Below are 22,160 nucleotides of genomic sequence, written 5' to 3' on the forward strand. Positions count from 1 at the left end.
CGGCCTCCGACCCCCATCTGAAAATATGTCGTTCCAGGGACCCCCCCCCCCCCCCCCCCCAGAAGCAAAGATTTGAGTTAAAAAGCTCTGAAATAATATATATTCAAAGATTTGCACCACATTTTCAAATAATAGCAGACCTACAAGCTCGTAGCGCGGCACTCGGTGCCGCGCTACGAGCTTGTAGATCTGCTATTTTTTTCAACAGCTAACAATAACATACTAATGCTTATAAAACACCAAAAGGGGTTTCCCGCCCAGAACGGTTTAACGAGCTCCAAATGAGCATATCTTATTCCATCGTGTTCTGGTTTCAATGAATGACTCGTCATTTGGAAGAGCTTACACGGTGTAGCTTCCATAATCTGCACGGAAGCAGAAAGAGAAGAATAATAATGACTACTCGCATGTCAACGCTGCACTGTGGAGCAGCTCGGATGATAATGTAGGGCAAAGGAAAAACATGTACGGATATAGAAACATGGAGATGCAGCAGTACTGTACGCGCGCGTGTGTGTGTGTGTGTGCGTGTGCGTATGCATGTGTGTGTGTGTGTGTGCGTACGCATGTGTGCAGTGGCGTGCACAGACATTTAGAGGGGCAGGTGCTCAAGTTAAAAAAGGGCACCTTGTGCAGCGCGTGGAACCGGCCGGTTGCCTTAATCTATTTTGGGCGGGAACCCCTTTTGGTGTTAGCATTATGTTATGCTTTAGCTATTGAAAAATAGCAGATCTACAAGCTCATAGCGCGCCACCGAGTGGCGCGCTATGAGCTCATAGCGCGCCACCGAGTGGCGCGCTATGAGCTTGTAGGTCTGCTATTTTTGAAAAATCAAAAAAAAAAGAGAAAAAAATGTTTGTTTTTTTCTTTCTTTTTTCAAAAGGGCACATTGCCAAAAGGGCAGGGGGTGCTCTAGCACCCCCTAGTGTCTATCTGTGCACGCCACTGCGCGCGTGTGTGTGTGTGTGTGTGTGTGTGTGTGTGTGTGTGTGTGTGTGTGTGTGTGCGTGTGCGTGTGCGTATGCATGTGTGTGTGTGTGTGTGCGTACGCATGTGTGTGCGTGTGCGTACGCATGTGCGTGCGTGTGCGTACGCATGTGCATGTGTGTGCGTGCGTGTGCGTGTGTGTGTGTGTGTGCGTGCGTGCACGGTGCGAACCGCTGCTCCCGAGAATAATTATGCTGTTATCTGTCACATTATATATAGAGACCAGGGCTGGGGCATTAATGTACTGCTACACGGCACTACCGGATGTGTTGTACAGGTGCTGGTGTGTGCGTGTGCGTGTGCGTGTGCGTGTGCGTGTGCATGTGCGTGTGTGTGTGTGTGTGTGTGTGTGTGTGTGTGTGTGTGTTGTGTGTGTGCGTGCATGCAGATGGTGAAGCCTTCATTTCAACCAACGCCTACACACCGTTGGCCGCAATCCAAGCTGACACCACCGAGTGAGAGAGAGAGAGAGAGAGAGAGAGAGAGAGCCCTGCAGACCAGCTGCACTCATATAAAAAAAGAAAGAAAAAAACTACACCTGACAGTTATATCTCATATTACTAGCGATGATAGCGCGGAACCCGAGACCGTTTCCAACTCGATAACGCATTCATGGAGCACCCGGTGGTGTCAACAAGGTTTGGGTACTCGTCGTCGAGTCCGTTATCGAGCATACAGCGGCCCATGATGTCATGTTTAAACGATCAAGACAAGAGGCGAACATCAAAATAAATACCATTTAAACACCCACCCGCTGGCACAAACATGTCCGTCTAAGAGTGCATTGATACCTGCCAACTGGAGCTGGGACGATATACAGTATCGATATTGCGATATGTATGGTGATATTGATTAGTTAGTACTAGTAGTAGTAGTAGTACTAGGCTACCCATTGTTGAGGACAGACGAGTTGTGGACCAGTTGCAAATTAAGTTGCAGTCCCCCCCCCCCCCTCTCTCTCTCTCTCTCTCTCTCTCTCTCTCTCTAAAGAGATAGGAGCTATGCTGGAATGCCAAGGGTGAGCCAGATAATAGCAGCCAGGAGAATGATAGCAGGACACTGGCCAAAGACACCAAGAGCTGCCAGGCAGCCCGTTAGTACCGTGGGAACCAAACACACTGGCACCGGTCCTGGGGAGGAAGTCCCACACAGGCCGCGGTCATATCGCCACAGGTCTGTAACTCTGAGAGTGTTCAAATGGAACCAAATGCCTCCCCCTGGCCAGCCGGGGCGCCTGATGGAGGGGAAAGGAACTGGTTGGAATAATGTGTTCCTTTCACGTGCTACGTCCAACCAGGGAAACTCCCCCCCTGTCAGGTGTAAAAGGAGCAACTTGGACACTCAGCCATGAAGGAAGCATGAGTTCAAGTCCGTTGCTCTCCCCAGGTTGGCGGAGGGTGTGTAGAGCCCAGGATCACATTAGATAATTGACACAGGGGTGAAAAATGGGTTACAAAATCGTGGGATAAAAATTAAAGAAAAAAAAGAAAGAAATGAAACCAAACGGACCCTTATGGGTCCGTTTGGTTCCATTTGAACACTCTGAGTTAAGGAGGTCCTTGCAAATGAGAACCACTAGTACTAGTTGGACTCCTAATGTGCCATAAATAATAATTGCCATACTTATTGTGAAGAAGACCTGTACACTTGACATTCAGTACAGTGGGTGTTATGATCAAAATGAGGACATTATAATGTTGTGGCAGAATCGCAGAAAGTTCAGAATATTGGGCCGTTCCCATATAACATTTTCACAGCATCGGTGGTTGTTACAATCAGCCGCACTACAATACAGGAGGAAAAAAAGCCATACAATAATGAATAATAATAATAATGAATTGCATTTTTATAGCGCTTTTCCAAGTGCTCAAAGCGCTTTACAACGGTTCATTGATTCATACATTGGGAGGTGAAGGTTCATTCATTCATACATTGGGAGGTGAAGGTTCATTCATTAACTCATTGGGAGGTGAAGTGGCGAACAGTCGACGCCAGCGTCCTCACTTCCCACATTCACACACCGACGGTGGCGAGCTCACACCGACCGACTCATTGGAGGAAATGTAGGTTTAAGTGTCTTGCCCAAGGACACTTCGACATGTGGACAGGAGGAGGAGCCGGGATTGGAACCGCCGACCCAGGGATCATTGGACGACCTGCTCTACCTCCTGAGCCACAGCCGCCCCATACAATGTAACAACGTGTACGTTTCCCAAAATGCAATTCCAATAGTAAGCTGTATTGTTTTTTTCACCCCATGAAGCAATGGCGGATTCGGACAACACCCGAAATACCTTCAAAACAAAGAATAGGAGCTTGAAACCGCCTTCCCTGTCAGAGTTTTATAGGTTTATAGGAGCTTTCTGCATTCCTCGTCAAAGTTTTAACCCATATACTGCCTCCTGCTGGACGCAGAGCCAACCGCAGACTGCCGAGCCCATTTCTATGCAGCACACGCTGGACTCACATCCTGTCTGGGCGTCCATCTTTAATGCTAAATAAATAGCGTCAATGCTAGCGAGCTAAAATGAAGCCATCCTTGCGCCAATGTTTCCATCTAGACCACGGGATAATCAGCATAGACCTCCAAACATCGCGCATTTTATCCAAACCATGTAGAGCTCCGTAGATTAGGAGTTATTCAGCTTTTTAGTCAGCCTGTATAATGGGAGGTGGACGGGGGCGTGGTTGCGCAACCGGGTCTAGGATCGCTAAAGAAGGAAAGGCCAAGCCAAAATAATAATAATAACAAATCTGGTTTGATATCAATAATAAAGCTTATCAGCCGGAACATAGAAGCAGTTGCTGGTTGGATTCCTTCTGACGGAACGTTCCGCCACGAGCAGCTAATTGATTAAGAGATATAGGAGCGCTTTCTTTCTTACCTTCAGAGTTTTCAGAGGAGACAGCTGCTCTCGGGGCCGTTCCAGAAATCACATGATACTGGAGGCTGTGCAGCAGACGTCACGGAGCAGGGGAGGAGGTGCAGCCGGCAGCAGCAGCGCTCGATCACAGCACTCTCTCTCTCTCTCTCTCTCTCTCTCTCTCTCGCTCTCTCTCTCGCTTGGATTCCTGCATGGTGAGAATGAGCAGACGGATAATATTAGAACAGGTATATACCAACAGACAGACATGTGACTGATGCACATCCAATCTTTCTGGGGAATGTGTGTGACTCAGCGTGACAGCTGGTGTACTTTATCGACACCGAGGAGGCTGCCAGGTTAACCCATTTAGACCCGAGGACGACACATGCCTTCTAAGTTCTAAATCTTGACAGTTTTCTGAAAAACCCCATGTTTACAACTGGTTCTCAAACTATTTCATGTCAAGGAGCCACAGAATTATGTATGTATATGTATTTCCAGGGACCCCCAGAAGAAAAGATTTGAGTTAAAAACGTTCTCTCTGAAATAATATATATTCAAAGATTTGCACTACATTTTCACGATTTTTCAAAAATAGCAGACCTACAAGCTCGTAGCGCGGCACTCGGTGCCGCGCTATGAGCTTGTAGATCTGCTATTTTTCAATGGCTAAAGTATAACATGATGCTTAAAACACCAAAAGGGGTACACCCCCAGAATGGGTTAAGGAGCGAAAGAAAAAGGATGGTAAAAAAGGAGGGGGCCCAGTATGGGTCCCTGGGGACTCCTGTCTAATAAAGGCAAGTGATTGAATACAGATTTAAAAACGTCATCAGTCGTGAATTTGTATGTATTGTATTGTACAGCATAGGGACAATCAATCATGATCTATTCCAACATGACTTCAGTAATAAAAGAACCCTGTAATATTACAGCATCACCACGGCTTGGTGACGGTTAAAGGACCACTTCACCATTTTTCAACCTATCTTCATATAATAGGTCCTCACTAATAATCATGATAAAATGCCACTGTTTTTTTCTACTCAGTCTGTGTCTGCATAGGAGGGCTGTGGGCAGTTCAGAAACCAGTCTGTGTCTCATATGAGGGTTGTGGGCAGTTCAGAAACCAGTCTGTGGCTGTGGGCAGTTCAGAAACCAGTCTGTGTCTCATGGGAGGGCTGTGGGCAGTTCAGAAACCAGTCTGAGGGCTGTGGGAGGTTCAGAAACCAGTCTGTGTCTCATCGGAGGGCTGAACTGCCCACAGCCCTCCTATGAGACACTGACCGGGTAGATCATGATTATTAGTGAGGACCTATTATATGAAGATAGGTTGAAAAGTGGTGAAGTGGTCCGTTAATGTCCTCAACAACTTCCGTAGCCTCATTCAATCACTTTAAACATCTTAACACTTTGATTGCTACAAGATCTCGGCAGGCCTATTTGGATGTTGCTACCGTTTAACATTGCACAAAGGCCTTGTTCGGGGGCCCACAGCAAAATGTTCTCTTATAGCGAGAATCACACGCATACATCAAAAGAAAGCTGAACTTGTCCACTTCAATTTAAAAAATACATTTTGATTTTACCATGTTCCATTCTGGAGATATTGACCTTTTTGCAACACCTGCATTTGCCTGGAAGTGGTTATCTTGAACAGCGAGCAGAGTTATGGATGGTTTAAAGACATTGACAGGCAGATATAAAATTTAACCCAATAAATATCCTATACATCCTATACACCGAATGAAAGCCCTGAATGTGTACTTTTACGAGGAAAACAGTATACATTGATCCCATCTACAGTTAGACAGTAATTGGTTATTGAATGCAGCTTGTGCCCACCAGATAACTTCAGAGAAGACATGGACGTGAACTCCTCAATATTCACAAAATAAGGCCTATAGCGACATATAAATACTATATACCGTATGAAACAGAAGACTCTCTGCTTTCATAAGAAAAAAATCACACCCGTGTGAACTGAGTGGTGTAAGGTTTTATATAGCATGATCAGCTGTGGTCTGACGTAATGTCTAACGTAATGAAATAAGGTAAGGTATTATGTAGCCTGATCAGCTCTGATCTGACGTAATGAAATCACACCCGGATGTGATTTCACAACTGGCTTTTTCTGTGCAGAGAAAATGACCATGGTTGCTACGGTCATCCAGTTCACCCGGGTGTGATTTAATTACGTCAGAAATTATTTTGAACATAGCAACCATGCTCATTTTGTTCTGCACACAAAAGCCAGTTGTAGGAGTGGTTTACACCACTCAAAAACTTCTACTGTAGTAATAATAAAAATCACACCCATGTGAAGTGAGTGGTGCAACTCTGTCCCATATTCTGTTCTCTGCTTATTCAATACAGCTCGCTATATACGGACTGAGGCAGAAAGTCATGTAAACCTTTTATTTACAGTTTGGTCTGTAAACTTCTACTGTAATAATAAAAATCACACCCCTGTGAAGTGAGCGTTGCAACTGTTCTTTACAGTTGCGCGGTGCAACTGTAGAGAACAGTTGCACCGCTCACTTCACAGGGGTGTGATTTTTATATTTTATATTGTGTTTATTGTTATATCTGCCTGTCAATGTCTGACTATAAACCTTCATAACTCTGCTTTCTTTAGGTGATGATGATGATTCACTGCTTTCATTGTTTTGATCGCAGTAACATTGGGGGGGGGGGGGTCATGGGAACATTGGGCAGCAAAAGTCTTGATCGTACGGCTATAAAAAGTCCCATTCCACCGTTCGGTTCAGATCTATAGTATAACGGTGAGACGCGTTGTCATCATGAGCTGATTTTGTTTTTCAAGCTAGTATAGGGGAACATGCCTGGGCATGCACGGTTTAGGACGCGGAAAAGTTCGTTATACATTACACCCGGGTCGATTACGTCCCCGACGCGTTCATTGCGGTCTTATCACTACAATTATAATGAATAAAAAAGCGTTACAATCACACGTCCGAGCGATCTCCGATTATGACGGCTCTGCATGGCGATACGTGATCCCCCAACGGTAGACTGTCTGTTGTCATGGCGGCCCCTCTCGATACTGTAGTTCGTTTGTTAGTTCGTAGTATTGTAGGCTCGGGGATCGTTTGGTCGCTACAGTATGAAGAAGTAAACATGCATCTGTCCATGTGTGTTGCAGACGTTGTGCAATGCCGATCAGGTGCAGAATCTGCAGATCATGTGTTAGGCAGCGTAACAGCGTTCCGTTCATCATGTTTTTTTCCGAGACATGAGCCCCCATCTCGCAAGGCCCTCCTCCTGCAGGAGAAACAGGAGGGGAGGGGGGGATCGAGTATTATAGTGTTGGGTAAAAGCCAATAGGTGGAGGAAAGCCTGGTGAGGCGAGGTTAGGTGAAATTTGATTATTTTCACACACCGACTAGATCGGCATGGGCGCATCCATTTTACACAGGCTTCTACACGTAAAGCGGCCCGCCCTCCTGTTTTCAGGAGGGGAGGGTTTTTTTTTTTTTTTCTGATCACGTGAGCGGGACTAAGCAGCAATGACAGGGGGATGGTTCTTCATTGTCCGGGTGGGTAAAAAGATGAATGAAAGTATGCTATAAAAAAGTGATTAGAACGTATGGATACGTGGTTCGCACCGGACGTTTGATTAATTGATAACGTATTGATACGCGATTAGCGTCGGCTGTGTTAAATAGTAAAAGCTTTAAATTCACAAGCAGGTTATTTATTCACAGACATGAACAAAAGTGGGAGATAAGATCTCTAGCTTGTGTGTTAACGACACACATAATTTCAGGCACTTAACCAAAAAAAAGTCAATAAAAAAAAGAAACAATGGCATCTAGACGTTTGAGACGAAGAGAATATGAAGTGCTCCATTACTCCAGCGACCCATTGTTCTGAAGCACCGTTGCTCCAACGGCCCCAATTAGAACAGAACCTCATGCTAAACCTTACATTCGTCAGACTATTGGGACATGGGCAGAATAATAGCACGTCAGTCAGGCTAATGGGCTGCAGCGCAACCCCAAAAATTTATCTTTAGATATTGTATCACGTTTTATGATCACGTTTTATTGTAGTGGAGCTTCCGAGTGCACGTTTTTTTCCATGTACCTAAAACATTGCATCGGCGTGACAATACAGTGAATCTGAAAAAAGCCTCTATAGTCTTCGCGGGGTCCTGAACAAAGCAAATACAATAATACACATGAAACTGGAGGGTATAGTGCTGCGCAATTCTTACTCCAATGTGGATCTCAACAATTGAGATCATGATTCTCACACCATTCTCAATTTCTTCCATGAAAATATGTATTGTCTTTAGTCTGTAGTTGCTGAACATTAAAGGTATATTCAGTGATTTGACTTAATCTAAATATCACTTTTTTTTTTTTTTTTTCTGGATAATCCTCCCTACTATAGAGTGTGCTGACCATATAATGAGTTCCTCCCTGTCCCCAGTGAGCCCCTGGGGTCAAAAAACCCTAGTTTCAGTTTTGGTGGCGGGTGGCAAAGCCTTCATCCAATCAGGATGAGAGAGGCCTTCCTCCAATCATGATCGAGTGGGGGCGGGCCTTGGTGCACATGCTGTTGGCCTGTTGCACTTCCCCCCACTGTAGAGCGTGCATGTGCACATTTTGTTACCGGGGCGGACTGGGTGGTTTTCCAAATCACTCAAATCACTGAATGCTCCTTTAAGTACATTAAAAATGTAGCACCTGTAGCCATAACTACTGTGGCTTTAACCCATTCTGAGCGGGAACCCCTTTTGGTGTTTTAAGCATTATGTTATGCTTTAGCTATTGAGAGATAGCAGATCTACAAGCTCATAGCGCGGCGGTGCAACAGGCCAACAGCACGCACACCAAGGCCCGCCTCTGCTCGATCATGATTGGCGGAAGGCCCCTCTCTATCCTGATTGGATGAAGGCTGGGCCACCTATAGCCAAAAACGAAACCTAAGCTTTTGTGACCCCCAGGGGCTCACTGGGGACAGGGAGGAACTCCTTATATGGTCAGCACACTCTATAGTAGGGATGATTATTACAACAAAACAAAAAAATAAGTGATATTTGAATTAAAGGACCTATAACATACAATTCAACTTTTTCAATTTCTTTTGGGTTTTTGGGGCTCCCATATGTGTTTTCTATCCCCACAAATAACCAATTTTGAACAATCAGGCTTTCATATCATATGGGTGCTTTAATGGAAATTGCTATCCTCTTCTTCAGTCTTCAGTTCCAAATTTGCATTTCCACTTTGTTTACAATGTCCACCATTGATGATTTTCCAAGCTGGCATGGAATGGAAACAAGCCTGGTTTCATCTAGCATCAGTATTATAATGACTCAAATATTAAATAATCTGCATATCAGCGCCCCCACCACCTCAGGACATTGTGGTACTGCAGCTAAATCTGCTTTCAAAGTCCAGAAAGAAATGACGAGGACTGGTTATATCAGAGTGGTGATTGAGGCTCAAACCATTAGAAATAACGTTGAGGGACATAGACAATATGATATTAAATAGTAAAAGCAGTTTTAAAATGCATGTTATTTGCGCTTTAAGTGAAATCACTGAATAAACCTTTAAGAGCTAAACTAACAGTGTGTGAAGGTGCAGGCAGGCGTTCTGGGATGGAGTCGTCACACCATAAATATCTCTGTTGAAAGCTAACATGAAATAAAATGAGCCAAAATAAATTAAAATAGTATTAAAAAAAGGTTAGAATGGATCTTTTGAAGTGGCTTCACCCGACAGCACTTATTTTTTTGGTCCAGCGAGGACGTTCTACAAGAGGGATTAAACCATTCTGGGCGGGAACCCCTTTTGGTGTTTTAAGTATTCTGTTATGCTTTAGCTATTGAAAAATAGCAGATCTACAAGCTCTTAGCGCGCCACCGAGTGGCGCGCTAAGAGCTTGTAGGTCTGCTATTTTTGAAAAATCGTGAAAATGTGGCGCAAATCTTTGAATATATATTCCTTCAGAGCGAACGGTTTTTAACTCGTATGTATCTTTGCTTCTGGGGGAGTCCCTGGAACTACATATTTTCAGATGGAGGTCCGTGACCAAATGCAGATAATTCTGGGGGTCCTTGACGTGAAAAAGGTTGAGCACCACATATGTTTTTTTTTCAGAAAACTGGAAAGGATTTAGAAGACATTTGTAGAATCGTTCCCAGGTCTAAATGGGTTAAACTAGGTTATTGTCTTACGTGTTATCTTCAAATAACTCAACTTCAAATAACCTAAACTTCAAAGTGTGTTGGGGGAAGAAAGTCACACGTAATAAAAGTAAACCAGAGTATATACACGCCAGAGAAGGGGTTGCCAAGCGTTCCTTGAAATAATGAATTGTGCCCTTATTTGGATATTAAAAGACGAGTCCCTTAATTGAACTGATAAGGGACACGCTTTGTTCCTGGTTTTTCGGGGAATCAATCGACGACGAACATCACAACGTTCAAACAGAGGTTGTTAATACATTGAGACCTGGAACGCATCCATGTCACGTTAGCGTTTAACCACATTAACCATTAACCCATTTTGGGCGGGAACCCCTTTTGGTGTTTTAAACATTATGTTATAATTTAGCTATTGAAAAATAGCAGATCTACAAGCTCATAGCGCGCCACCGAGTGGCGCGCTATGAACTTGTAGGTCTGCTATTTTTGAAAAATCTTTAAAATGTGCCTCAAATCTTTCCGAAAATTGTCATGATTTAGAAAAGTTTTTTTTTTAAATTTCGACGTCAGGCCTGAATGGGTTAAGCATTCAAACGCGGGAGCGCATCAGATAAATATTCAATGTCAGTGATAATATATTATTTTGTCATAAATGGATGGGCACTGCACGCCTATTTTATTTCCAAGTGACAAGCATATATATATATATATATATATATATATATATATATATATATATATGAGTGGTGCAACACGAGTCCGTGGCTGCTGTTGCATTGTGGGAGATCGTATCATCTTCTTTGGAGGATACAAATGGATCCTAAAGAATGGCACATAAACACACGCCATCTGATGACCTGTCAATCTCAGAATCTATAGTCTAAATACGCTGTGCAAGCTGGCGGTTATTCAGTACGATCTGGAACCGTCTGAACTCCCACACGACGTCAGGGGGAACTGTCTGGAAGCCATGAATACGATCTGGATCCGTCTGAACTCCCACCCGACGTCAGGGGGAACTGTCTGGAAGCCATGAATACCAATATAGCAAAATAAAACAAGATAGACCTCTAAAAAAGAAATCACACCACCCGTGTGAACTGAGTGGTGCAACTCCGTGTGTGGGGGGTCCACCGGTGGGTCCCCGGAACTTCCAGACCCACAGGAACGTACCCAGGGTGCCGGCCCGGTTCCGCCGAGCCGCCCCGCGTCCGAAACGGTCGAGGAATGACAGAGTTAAGGTGGTTGCACACTGGAAAACCGATGGAGAAACGCCGCTAAAAATTATCTCTGTCTCTGTCTCTCTCTCGCTTGTAGATCTGCTATTTTTCAATAGCTAAAGTGTAACATGATGCTTAAAACCCCAAAAGGGGTTCCCGCTCAGAATGGGTTAACCAGTAAACAGTTTCTTTACTATTATTATCCAAAAAGTAAAAAGGTCCAATTGCCTTCCGTCTGTTAGACAAGTACTGTATTTGCTCGATAGAAACAGATACTGGTTCTGTTCAGAATTTATCGTGGTCTCTAAGAACCCGGCTCGATAAGCCCCGATTGGATATGGTTCTCGTTATCAATAAAGATTAACGAGCTTCCATCCCTAATCAATGTGGTAGCCAATCAGGCTCTACCGGGTCTGGTGGTTAGCCAATCACACTCACACCATCTGGTAGTCAACCAGTCATTCATCACTAGTCTAATCTACACACACAAACTGTGCACACAGTTGGTTTGTATCTTTGTCTGGGCGTCCCTTATATTTGTGACCACACACGATATACAGACTGCCATCGCGGGGGTGGCAACTGTCGAGGACAGCTGAAAAACTATTTTCTTTGTCCTTTTTTATTTTTCTGTCTAAAATAATCTGAAGCTATATTATTATTCATGTCATGTTAGAGCAGGTCTGAAATAAATGTCAGGGCTGATATCGACATATAAATATGAAATAAATGCTTAACATGTCACTATGTCTAATGTTATAACCATTGGGTTAACCAATGCTAACTAGTCATACGGCTTCCCTGCTAAAGTATGCAAATTCCGCTAAAATCCGCCTTTTTGTACACAATCGTTTTGGAAGATAATACTAGTCTTTTACTAACTGGCTAACAGAAATAGCACAGAAAGAAGTATTGGAAGTCTTGGAAATAAGGGACAGTAGGGACTTGCAGGTAGTTTAAATAAGGGACAGTAGGGACTTGCAGGTAGTTTTCCAACCCTACTCCAGAGTCAGGGTTACATGGATAGAAATATGGATGCACCATTAATCGGTAGCCTGGAACGCCCTGGAACAACATATTTTCAGATCGGGGGTCGGCGGCCAATTTCATATAATTTCTGGCGTCATTGACATGAAATAGTTTGAGAACCACATGAGGGTTTTTCTGAAAACTGCCAGGATTTAGACGACATGTTGCATAGAATCTGGTCTCAGTCCTACAGGTGTTAAAAGAGACTCACAATGAAAGCAGTGAGATGTTCTCAATGAGAACGTTCAGAGTGCTCCAAACTCTGGGTAACGACATTACATTTACAACTGGTGTCATCATGTTGGGGAAAATGCCAAAGCAATGTACTGTACTAACTGTACATGCAATATTTTTTACTTTAATTTATTCATGTTGTCCACATAAAGGAGAGCACACAGCTAGGGAGTCTCCTTTTTGGGGCATGATACTCTATGTCCTCGGTCCTCATGTTCTCGGCCATAATCCAGAGTTTAAAGAATATTATTACATAGCTTGTTTGAATGCTTGATTCTGATTGGTCAATCGCTTAATTCAGCGGTGAGTTATCTCATCATAATGACCGCTCCGCTGTATAACAGACCGCTGCCTAATCAAACCCTCTGAGCACCAGCTGCGCTTGATTTACTGCTGTTTCCAACATGACAGCCATGTAAAAACACACAATTTACAGCTAAACATGTTTTTGAAAACATTTGAGCGAGAAATAGACGAAGCAGTACCCGAAAATGTATTCTATCTGATCAACTCACTTCCTTGTTTTCCGACAGTGCTGCAGCCCTGCAGCTGGCCAGACGCTGCAGCCCTGCAGCTGGCCAGACGCTGCAGCCCTGCAGCTGGCCAGACGCTGCAGCCCTGCAGCTGGCCAGACGCTGCAGCCCTGCAGCTGGCCAGACGCTGCCAGTGCGAACTTATGGAATACTTTTTTTTGTTTTGGGTCAATGTATTAATTTATGTTAGGTTAAACTCCCTGTCAGTGAATTATCTCCCGACAATGACCACCTAGCCAGATATTATCCCTTACTTATTTACCTTGTGGTAAATAATTTACCGTGTACACTGTACAGAGACTGTACAGACACTGTACAGCAACTGCAAGTTGTGACACAGCAGACATATTGACAGATGTTCCTCACATGGTTTATTTCTCTGAAGATGAGATGCTAGTCCATTGATCAACCATTTGCTCCCGGCTATCAACAAACTTCTTTATTACTACAGATAAGATGGTGGGATACAGAATGAAACAGAACCAAAGGCATTATAAACAAGCCATCACCCCAGGGGTCCGGGTGTGGGAGCTTGGAGTACCATCACCCCAGGGGTCCGGGTGTGGGAGCTTGGAGTTAACTCTATAGGCCTGACATCCACATTTAACAAATGCCTTTTTAAAATGTATTTCTTTCTGAAAAACCTCATGTTTCTATATCAGTGGTTCTCAATATTGCATGTCAAGGACCCCAAAAATTATATGTAATATGCCGCCGACCCCCACCTGAAAATATGTTGTTCCAGGGACCCTCGAGAAGCAAAGACTTGAGTTAAAAACTGAAACTCTGAAAGAAAATAGGCTATATTCAAAGATTTGAGGCACATTTTCATGATTTTTCAAAAATAGCAGCCAACACCCAGGTGCACGCCGTCTTTTATAGTGACATTATGGCTCAAAACGAGATGAAGTACCATGATCTGATCGGAGACTAATAAAACATTAATTCCAGCTCCCGCTAAACAAATCAATGATCGCAGATCGCTAGTATAGAGCCTCTGTGAGGCTCACTAGACCACGGGGTGTGAGTACATTGAGTTTCTGTGAGCCTCACTAGACCACAGGGGTCTACTTTATGAGTACGTTCAGTCACACAACAAGAGCTCTTCTTCTCTGCTCACACACACACACACATATATATGATCAAAAGGTGGTCTGCCACCTAAGGCACATCAAAGGTTGAGAACAAACTGGCCTTTAACACCCAGTCCTCTCCGGTACATCCACACAACTCCAACCCCCTGCTGGGTTTCACCATGCCTCGGGCAGGCAGACCGCATGCCGGGTCTTCCATCCTACCCGGTTGAGTTCATTGCGTTCACCTGCCTGGAGCCCTTTGTGAAGTCCGGTTCTCTGACTCTGACGTAGTTCATCCGGCGGCCATCTTGCTTCGGGGCTACAGTACAGTATGTTCTATGGCAGCTCAAACAAATATAACTCGCTCAAATGTTGACAGATTTACAAACGGGTTGGTTTATTACAAACGTTGTCCACGTGGCTATGATTCAGGACGCTTATCTGCTTAATTTTGTTTTGTTGTAAAACAAAGAAAAAGTATGTGGACGTCTCTGACGTTTATATTTATAACAAACCAAACCGTTTGAAAATCGGTTGAAAATTGAGCAAGTTATGGTCATTTAAAAGTACATGCCTCATAGACACAATGTTATGCTGCCCCGAGGTAAGATGGCCAACACTTAGCAACGTCGCTCTCCATTGGCCAGAGCGCGGGTTTAGCGCCATCTAGCTTTCTTATATATATATCTATGTCCGGTTCCACTAATTAACCGTCCCGTCCCGGTAGGATGGAAGAGCAGCGGCGGACCGGCCTGTCCCTGAGGACCGGACCGGACCGGGGGGATTAGGAACCGCTGCCTCCCACCAACAGGAAGGTAGCTGTTAACTCCTATCGACGTCTGCAATGATCGCTGTCCGTCGATCCCCACGCCCCCTCCGCCCCATGTCTCCCCTCTCTCTCTCTGTCTCTCTGTCTCTCTGTCTCTCTCTCTCTCTGTCTCCTCTCTCTCTCTCTCTCTCTCTCTCTCTCTCTCTCTCTCTCTCTCTCTCTCTCTCTCTCTCTCTCTCTCTCTCTCTCTCTCTCTCTCTCTCTCTCTCTCTCTCTCTCTCTCTCTCTCTCTCTCTCTCTCTCTCTCTCTCCTATTCGATTCAGGGGAGCTTTAATATTGGCGTGAGAAAACGTGCGTTTACGTTGCCACGGTATATAAGAGCGGAAACAAAACACAAGATAATGCATAATTAAATGGTTATAAAGAGCGATGTGGTGCTCCAGCTCAGAGGGAACAACTATCTATGGTTATAAAGAGCGACGTCGTGCTCCAGCTCAGAGGGAACAACTATCTATGGTTATAAAGAGCGACGTCGTGCTCCAGCTCAGAGGGAACAACTATCTATGGTTATAAAGAGCGACGTCGTGCTCCAGCTCAGAGGGAACAACTATCTATGGTTATAAAGAGCGACGTCGTGCTCCAGCTCAGAGGGAACAACTATCTATGGTTATAAAGAGCGACGTCGTGCTCCAGCTCAGAGGGAACAACTATCTATGGTTATAAAGAGCGACGTCGTGCTCCAGCTCAGAGGGAACAACTATCTATGGTTATAAAGAGCGACGTCGTGCTCCAGCTCAGAGGGAACAACTATCTATGGTTATAAAGAGCGACGTCGTGCTCCAGCTCAGAGGGAACAACTATCTATGGTTATAAAGAGCGACGTCGTGCTCCAGCTCAGAGGGAACAACTATCTTATGAAACGATATTAAATGTTTCATCAAATATATCTGTATGAAAAATGCACTTCCCGTCAGAAGTAGTTACGGAATATACATCAGAGAGGTTACAGCTGGGCGCAAACTACTGACGGCGTTGTTTCAATGCTCTCTCTCTCTCTCTCTCTCTCTCTCTCTCTCTCTCTCTCTCTCTCTCTCTCTCTCTCTCTGTCTCTCTGTCTCTCTCTCTCTCTCTCTCTCTCTGCATCTCCATCTATCTCACCCTCCCTTCTCAGTTTCTTCTCGTTCATCTCTCTCTCTCTCTCTCTCTATCCATCTATCTCGCCCTCCGCGATCAATTAGCTCATAATCTCCATCCATCCTTCCCTGATTCCTCATCACATCTGCTCTCTCTCTCTCTCTCTCTCTCTCTCATCGACTGAGGGGCACCGTGCAGAGACAAAGACTGCCTTCATACCAGCTGAGCCAGCAGGATGGAGAGAGAGAGAGAGAGAGAGAGAGAGAGAGAGAGAGAGAGAGAGAGAGAGAGAGAGAGAGAGAGAGAGAGAGAGAGCATGCAAAGAAGCGAGAGAGGAGGAAGATAGATGGATGAGAACAACGCTAGAGGGGGAGAGATGAACAATGTGTGTGTGTGTGTGTGTGTGTGTGTGTGTGTGTGTGTGTGTGTGTGTGTGTGTGTGTGTGTGTGTGTGTGTGTGTGTGTGTGTGTGTGTGTGTGCATGCGCTATAGCGTTGACTCCCATTGTAACAATGGAATGTGGAAGTGCTCATTCTATCTCAAATGGGATAGTTCCAGCCATAGGAGCAATGTTTGGAACTATAGTCCAAAGGCAGCCACTTTGTGGCGAGATCAAAGTGTGTCGCTACTCTCTTACTATCCCACTCGGATTACCACCACCTCAACCAGCCAATGAGCATTACCTCCACCTGACCTCAACCAGCCAATGAGCATTACCTCCACCTGACCTCAACCAGCCAATGAGCATTACCTCCACCTGACCTTAACCAGCCAATGAGCATTATACCTCCACCTGACCTCAACCAGCCAATGAGCATTATACCTCCACCTGACCTCAACCAGCCAATGAGCATTATACCTCCACCTGACCTCAACCAGCCAATGAGAGGCATTACCTCCACATGATAATAGTGGCAGATATAATGAGCTGGAGAGAAGCCAGAGGCTATATGCGAATAATGAGTCTTGTGTAATGATAACCAGGTTGGAGAACAGTGTGATGTTCTGTATCGTTTACGACAGTCAGTCACTCATATTCGATACAGTCTGTTTCTGGTGAAAATGTATCTAATTTGGCCACGATAGCATTTTCTCACAGTCAATTGATTCTTCGTATCTATACGAGTCAAACCATCGGGATCATTCTGTTTCGTTTTTTGGAAAAAGTTCTTGATGCGATACCTGCTATGGGAATTCAGAAAAAAATAGGATACATGAATTATGTCAGACTTTGGTTCTAAATGGAACTTATAGTGTAAATACAAACTCTTCCGTGACCCAGGGAGCATCGCTGCATTTTTTTAAATATTGTTTTAATAATTTTTATCCCACGATTTTGTAACCCATTTTTCACCCCTGTGTCAATTATCTAATGTGATCCTGGGCTCTACACACCCTCCGCCAACCTAGTCCCCATATATGGGGGACATGGTGAGAGCAACGGACTTGAACTCAAGTTTCCCTGGTTGGACGTAGCGCCTGGAAGGAGTTCCTTTCCCCTCCATCAGGCTGGCCAGGGGGAGGCAGTTTAGAGACCAGGATTACTGCATGTTTTTTTGTGAGGGTACCTACCCTATAGGGGACACGGGGAGAACATGTGCAAACTCCACACAGAAAGGCCCTTTCGCCAACCCCACCTCCGGTATGGGCACTGATGACGCGGAGGAAGAAACACGGCGCCAGCACCCACAGCGCCCCGAGCGGGAATCGAACCCAGGACCTTCTAGCTGTGAGGCGACAGCACTACCAACTGTGCCACCGTGACCCCTCTGCGTTGGGTTTAGACGCTCCTCTATATCTCCGTTAGCTGTGCCAGTAGCCCCTCCAACATGTGCTCTCCATAGTACTACTGAGTGGGCGTGTGTATAAATGTGTTGCCGATGGATTAGACTAATTAATCAGACAGCCTGCAGATGAAGGGCTGTCCTTAATTAATTCCTCCACACGCTCACTTTGACCCAGAATTAAAGAGAGAAGTTGTGACTTCCAACGACGACCCAAACCACCCCATTCCATCAGCCGTCAGCAAAACACTAAAATACGCCCACATAGCGACACCCAATTACTGGCTGTCACTATGCACCGTATACCGCACGCACGCACGCACGCACGCACGCACGCACGCACGCACGCACGCACGCACGCACGCACGCACGCACGCACGCACGCACGCACGCACGCACGCACGCATGCACTATTTTATTGAAGAGTGTTTCCCAACCTGAGGTTCGGGGTCCCCCGTGATGCAGAGCCATCTAATAGAAGAGTTACGATATAGAGGGGGCAGAAACCGAGCGCTCGAGCGCTGTTCATGCAGCCTGAACTGAGACAAGCTGGAGTTGGAAATACATTGTTTTCAACGAGGGCGGCGCAAATAAGAGCTATTTTAAGCATGTGTGCAACATGACAACTGTTTTAAAATATTGTACAGTAACAACTAAAGTATCTTTAATGTTTATGTTCTAAAATAAAGGGATTTAAGATCATTAAAGCGGGGCTGTTACTTGAGTTGCCCGAGTCCGACAAGAGGTCCCTCTCTGGTCCCACCCCCGCCGAGCGGCCCGGAAGACAATTTCCCATTTTCCCCTCATAGATCCGGAAGCCTCGAAAAAATTAAGCCAACTCCGATCGTGACAATTAGCCCTTTGCTAAGTCCCTCCCCAACCCGTCATTGTCCAATAGGCAATTAAGTTAGCGGCGAGGAGACAGGGCAAGCTGTCCTTCTCCCCCGTAGAGATACATTTCAGAAGCAAAACCTTCAAAATGCTAAGATAGTGATGGTTTGCACCACACTTGGAGCTGGTGGATGTGCTATAGATCCGCTGTAGTATGGTCAAGCAGTAGGGCGTTAGTTTACGACATATATGTCAAACTCAAGGCCCGGGGGCCAAATCAGGCCCGTGAATGAATTATCTTTGGCCCGCGGGATGATATTTAATTAGTATTAGAACTGGCCCTCGGGTATATTGCACGGACCACCATAATACTACAAGTCCGACAATGCACTGCGAGTGCATTGGCACATATCACATACTATGAAAGCAGTGATGGTGAGGATCATAGAACAGGAAACTGAGATTAATAATAATCCATTTTCAGTTTTAAATGCATTTACTTTTTTTGCTGTTTGCCTGGGACGACTGCGGTGCCCGTGTGTTGAAACACAGTCCGGCCCTCGACTTGTACCAATTTCTTTATTTTGGCCCACTGTGTATTTGAGTTTGACATCCCTGGTTTACGAGGACAAAGTTAGAATGCAGATACGAGGCTTCTTGGCCAACAGCAATGAAGAGTACTCATTACCTCTCATTACCACACTGCTAATTAGAGTCCCTGCTCACAACTACAGGGTTGCCAAACATCCCAGATTCCCTCCTCAGTTCAATAAGGGACACGTCTTCTTAGTTCCCACATGTAAGGAACGATTCTGTAACTGACTGTTGGCAACACTACAGTCACTACAGTCTGTACAGAGGATGGTACACGGTGTGTGTGAGAGAGAGAGAGAGAGAGTGACAGAGAGAGAGAGAGACAGAGAGAGAGATAGAGAGAGAGAGAGAGAGAGAGAGAGAGAGAGAGAGAGAGAGAGAGAGAGAGAGAGAGATAGCGATAGAGAGATAGCGATAGAGAGACAGACAGACAGACAAGACAAGACAAGACAGACAGACAGACAGACAGACAGACAGACAGACAGACATACAGACAGACAGACAGACAGACAGACAGACAGACAGACAGACAGACAGACAGACAGACAGACAGACAGACAGACAGACAGACAGTAGGAGGGGGTTTGTCCTTTGTCTGCAGATCTGTCGAGCTTGGCACAATGGAGCCTTATGTAACAATACACCACACCCTGTCTCTGCAGACAGACATGCACGCGCGCGCACACACACACACACACCCATCCATCCTATCTATCGATCTATCTATCTATCTATCTATCTATCTATCTATCTATCTATCTATCTATCCACATCCATGCATCCATTACTTTATTAACATTTAATTTGCTTAAAGTACAGTGGCAAAGTTCTACAATAATGCTTAAAGGATAACAGCAAAAGTATATTCAATTCATCAAGACATGCAATAAATACTCAACACTATACAAGAAACAACAATGAACACTAGAGGAGCAGTACAAGTATTATCCACCACATCTAACCAGACTAACATCCTGCAGAAGATAGTATCGCATTGCCAAACTGTGGCCTCTCACAATTTCCAAATGCTTCCGTCATACAGTCTGGAGCAACGGAAGCTCTGATCATGAGTAAAATATAAATGCTTCCGTCATACAGTCTGGAGCAACGGAAGCTCTGATCATGAGTCAAATATAAATGCTTCCGTCATACAGTCTGGAGCAACGGAAGCTCTGATCATGAGTAAAATATAAATGCTTCCGTCATACAGTCTGGAGCAACGCAAGCTCTGATCATGAGTAAAATATAAATGCTTCCGTCATACAGTCTGGAGCAACGGAAGCTCTGATCATGAATAAAATATAAATGCTTCCGTCATACAGTCTGGAGCAACGCAAGCTCTGATCATGAGTAAAATATAAATGCTTCCGTCATACAGTCTGGAGCAACGGAAGCTCTGATCATGAGTAAAATATAAATGCTTCCGTCATACAGTCTGGAGCAACGGAAGCTCTGATCACGAGTGATATATAAAGCGGAAGTGGAGCCTCGTCTCCACTTCCGTTTCGTCTTTACAGTCGCGCACATTTATCCTAAAATAAATAGAAAATCACCTAAGCATGTATAGCTTGCTGCTTAGCAGAAAAGGAATTACAAAAATAAGCTCTAAAGAGAATTAAAATAAATAAATATATATATATATATATATATATATATATATATATATATATATATATATATATATATATATACACTTTTTATAAAGTGCTTTTCAAACCAGAGTTACAAAGTGCTTCACAATGGAATATAAAATGCAGTACACCAGCTAGCTTAGACGCACCAGGTGGACTTAAACAACAATACAACACTAAATCGTTAAGGCAGTACACAATATCACATAGCAAAAACAATAAAAATAAATCCAGGGGAAAGCCTGTGTGAACAACAGGTGGGTTTTTTAAATGTATTTGTTTGTGGCTTTCGCCTTTATTTTATATATTTTATGGAGGGACAGACAGTAGCCTGACAGGAAATGGGGAGAGAGAGATGGGGGGGAAGACATGCAGTAAAGGCCGTCGGGATCGGGAGTCGAACCCGCGGCACACTGCCAGACTGGATTACCAGCCAAGGTGCCTGGACCACTGAGCCATGGCCCAGGCCTAGTCATAGTTTTTTGATTAGGTTTCATTTCGTTTTAGTCCCATTTTAGTCACCTGGAATGTCTTAGTGTTAGTCTAGTTTTAGTCGACTAAGTTATAAAAGATTTTAGTCAACTACATCTACAGTTGATTTAGTCGACTAAATTGTATTTTGGCAGGTTGTGATGCCGTCGAAATGATTGATTTTACACTTGCTGAAAATAGCCGATCTACAAGCTCACAACGCGTCGCAGCGCTGTGAGCTTGTAGATCTGCCATTTTCAGCATGCAACCAAGTCTAAAATGACTTATACTGGATCTCTTGTCCACTAGTCCCTTCCTAACATTTTAGTCTAGTTTTTATTTGTTGACGAAATTGTCAGTATATTTAGTCTTAGTTTCAGTCATCATAGCTTAGTTTGCATTTAGTTTCCATTTAGTTTTTGTCAGTGAAAAAAGGTAGTTGAAAAAAAGGTAGCAAGGTGCTACCTAGGTGCAACTTCCAGCCCATTCATCCAAACAGAAAAGTCCTATCTAATGGTATTAAACAACGTCAAACTCACCAACATTGCAGCTGTATGGAAAGCTTGAATTATTCTCTTTCTATCCTCAAAGTGTTTGTTTCATAAAAATGCACCGCAGACATGTTAATATGAGTTACTTTGTGTCCTTGCAGGTGATTCTTTTTCCAAGTGCTGGAGTTTGGAAGTGCTCGTTAGATATCACTCAACTGCCCTGTGTACCACCTGTTTTGAGTTATCACATAATGCAGGAGGCAGCAGGACATGGCTTTACTGAAAACGAGTGCTTCCAAACTCTGATGGAAACATGGCCGCGGT

At 44.4% G+C, this 22,160-nt stretch overlaps 1 protein-coding gene across 1 annotated transcript in view; it reads right to left on the minus strand.

Annotated features, from left to right (window-relative positions):
• LOC306942219 (leucine-rich repeat and fibronectin type-III domain-containing protein 5-like) overlaps positions 1–3,978 on the minus strand; it is a gene marked incomplete at its 3' end in the record, with an annotated part of 113,993 nt that extends 110,015 nt beyond the window's left edge. The window contains exon 1 of the mRNA XM_079527997.1: positions 3,873–3,978. The remainder of the gene's footprint in view (positions 1–3,872) is intronic.
• Between the last annotated feature and the right edge of the window lie 18,182 nt (positions 3,979–22,160).

This window comes from Electrona antarctica, assembly GCF_951216825.1.
Source record: "Electrona antarctica genome assembly, chromosome: 18".
Lineage (NCBI taxonomy): Eukaryota > Metazoa > Chordata > Actinopteri > Myctophiformes > Myctophidae > Electrona > Electrona antarctica.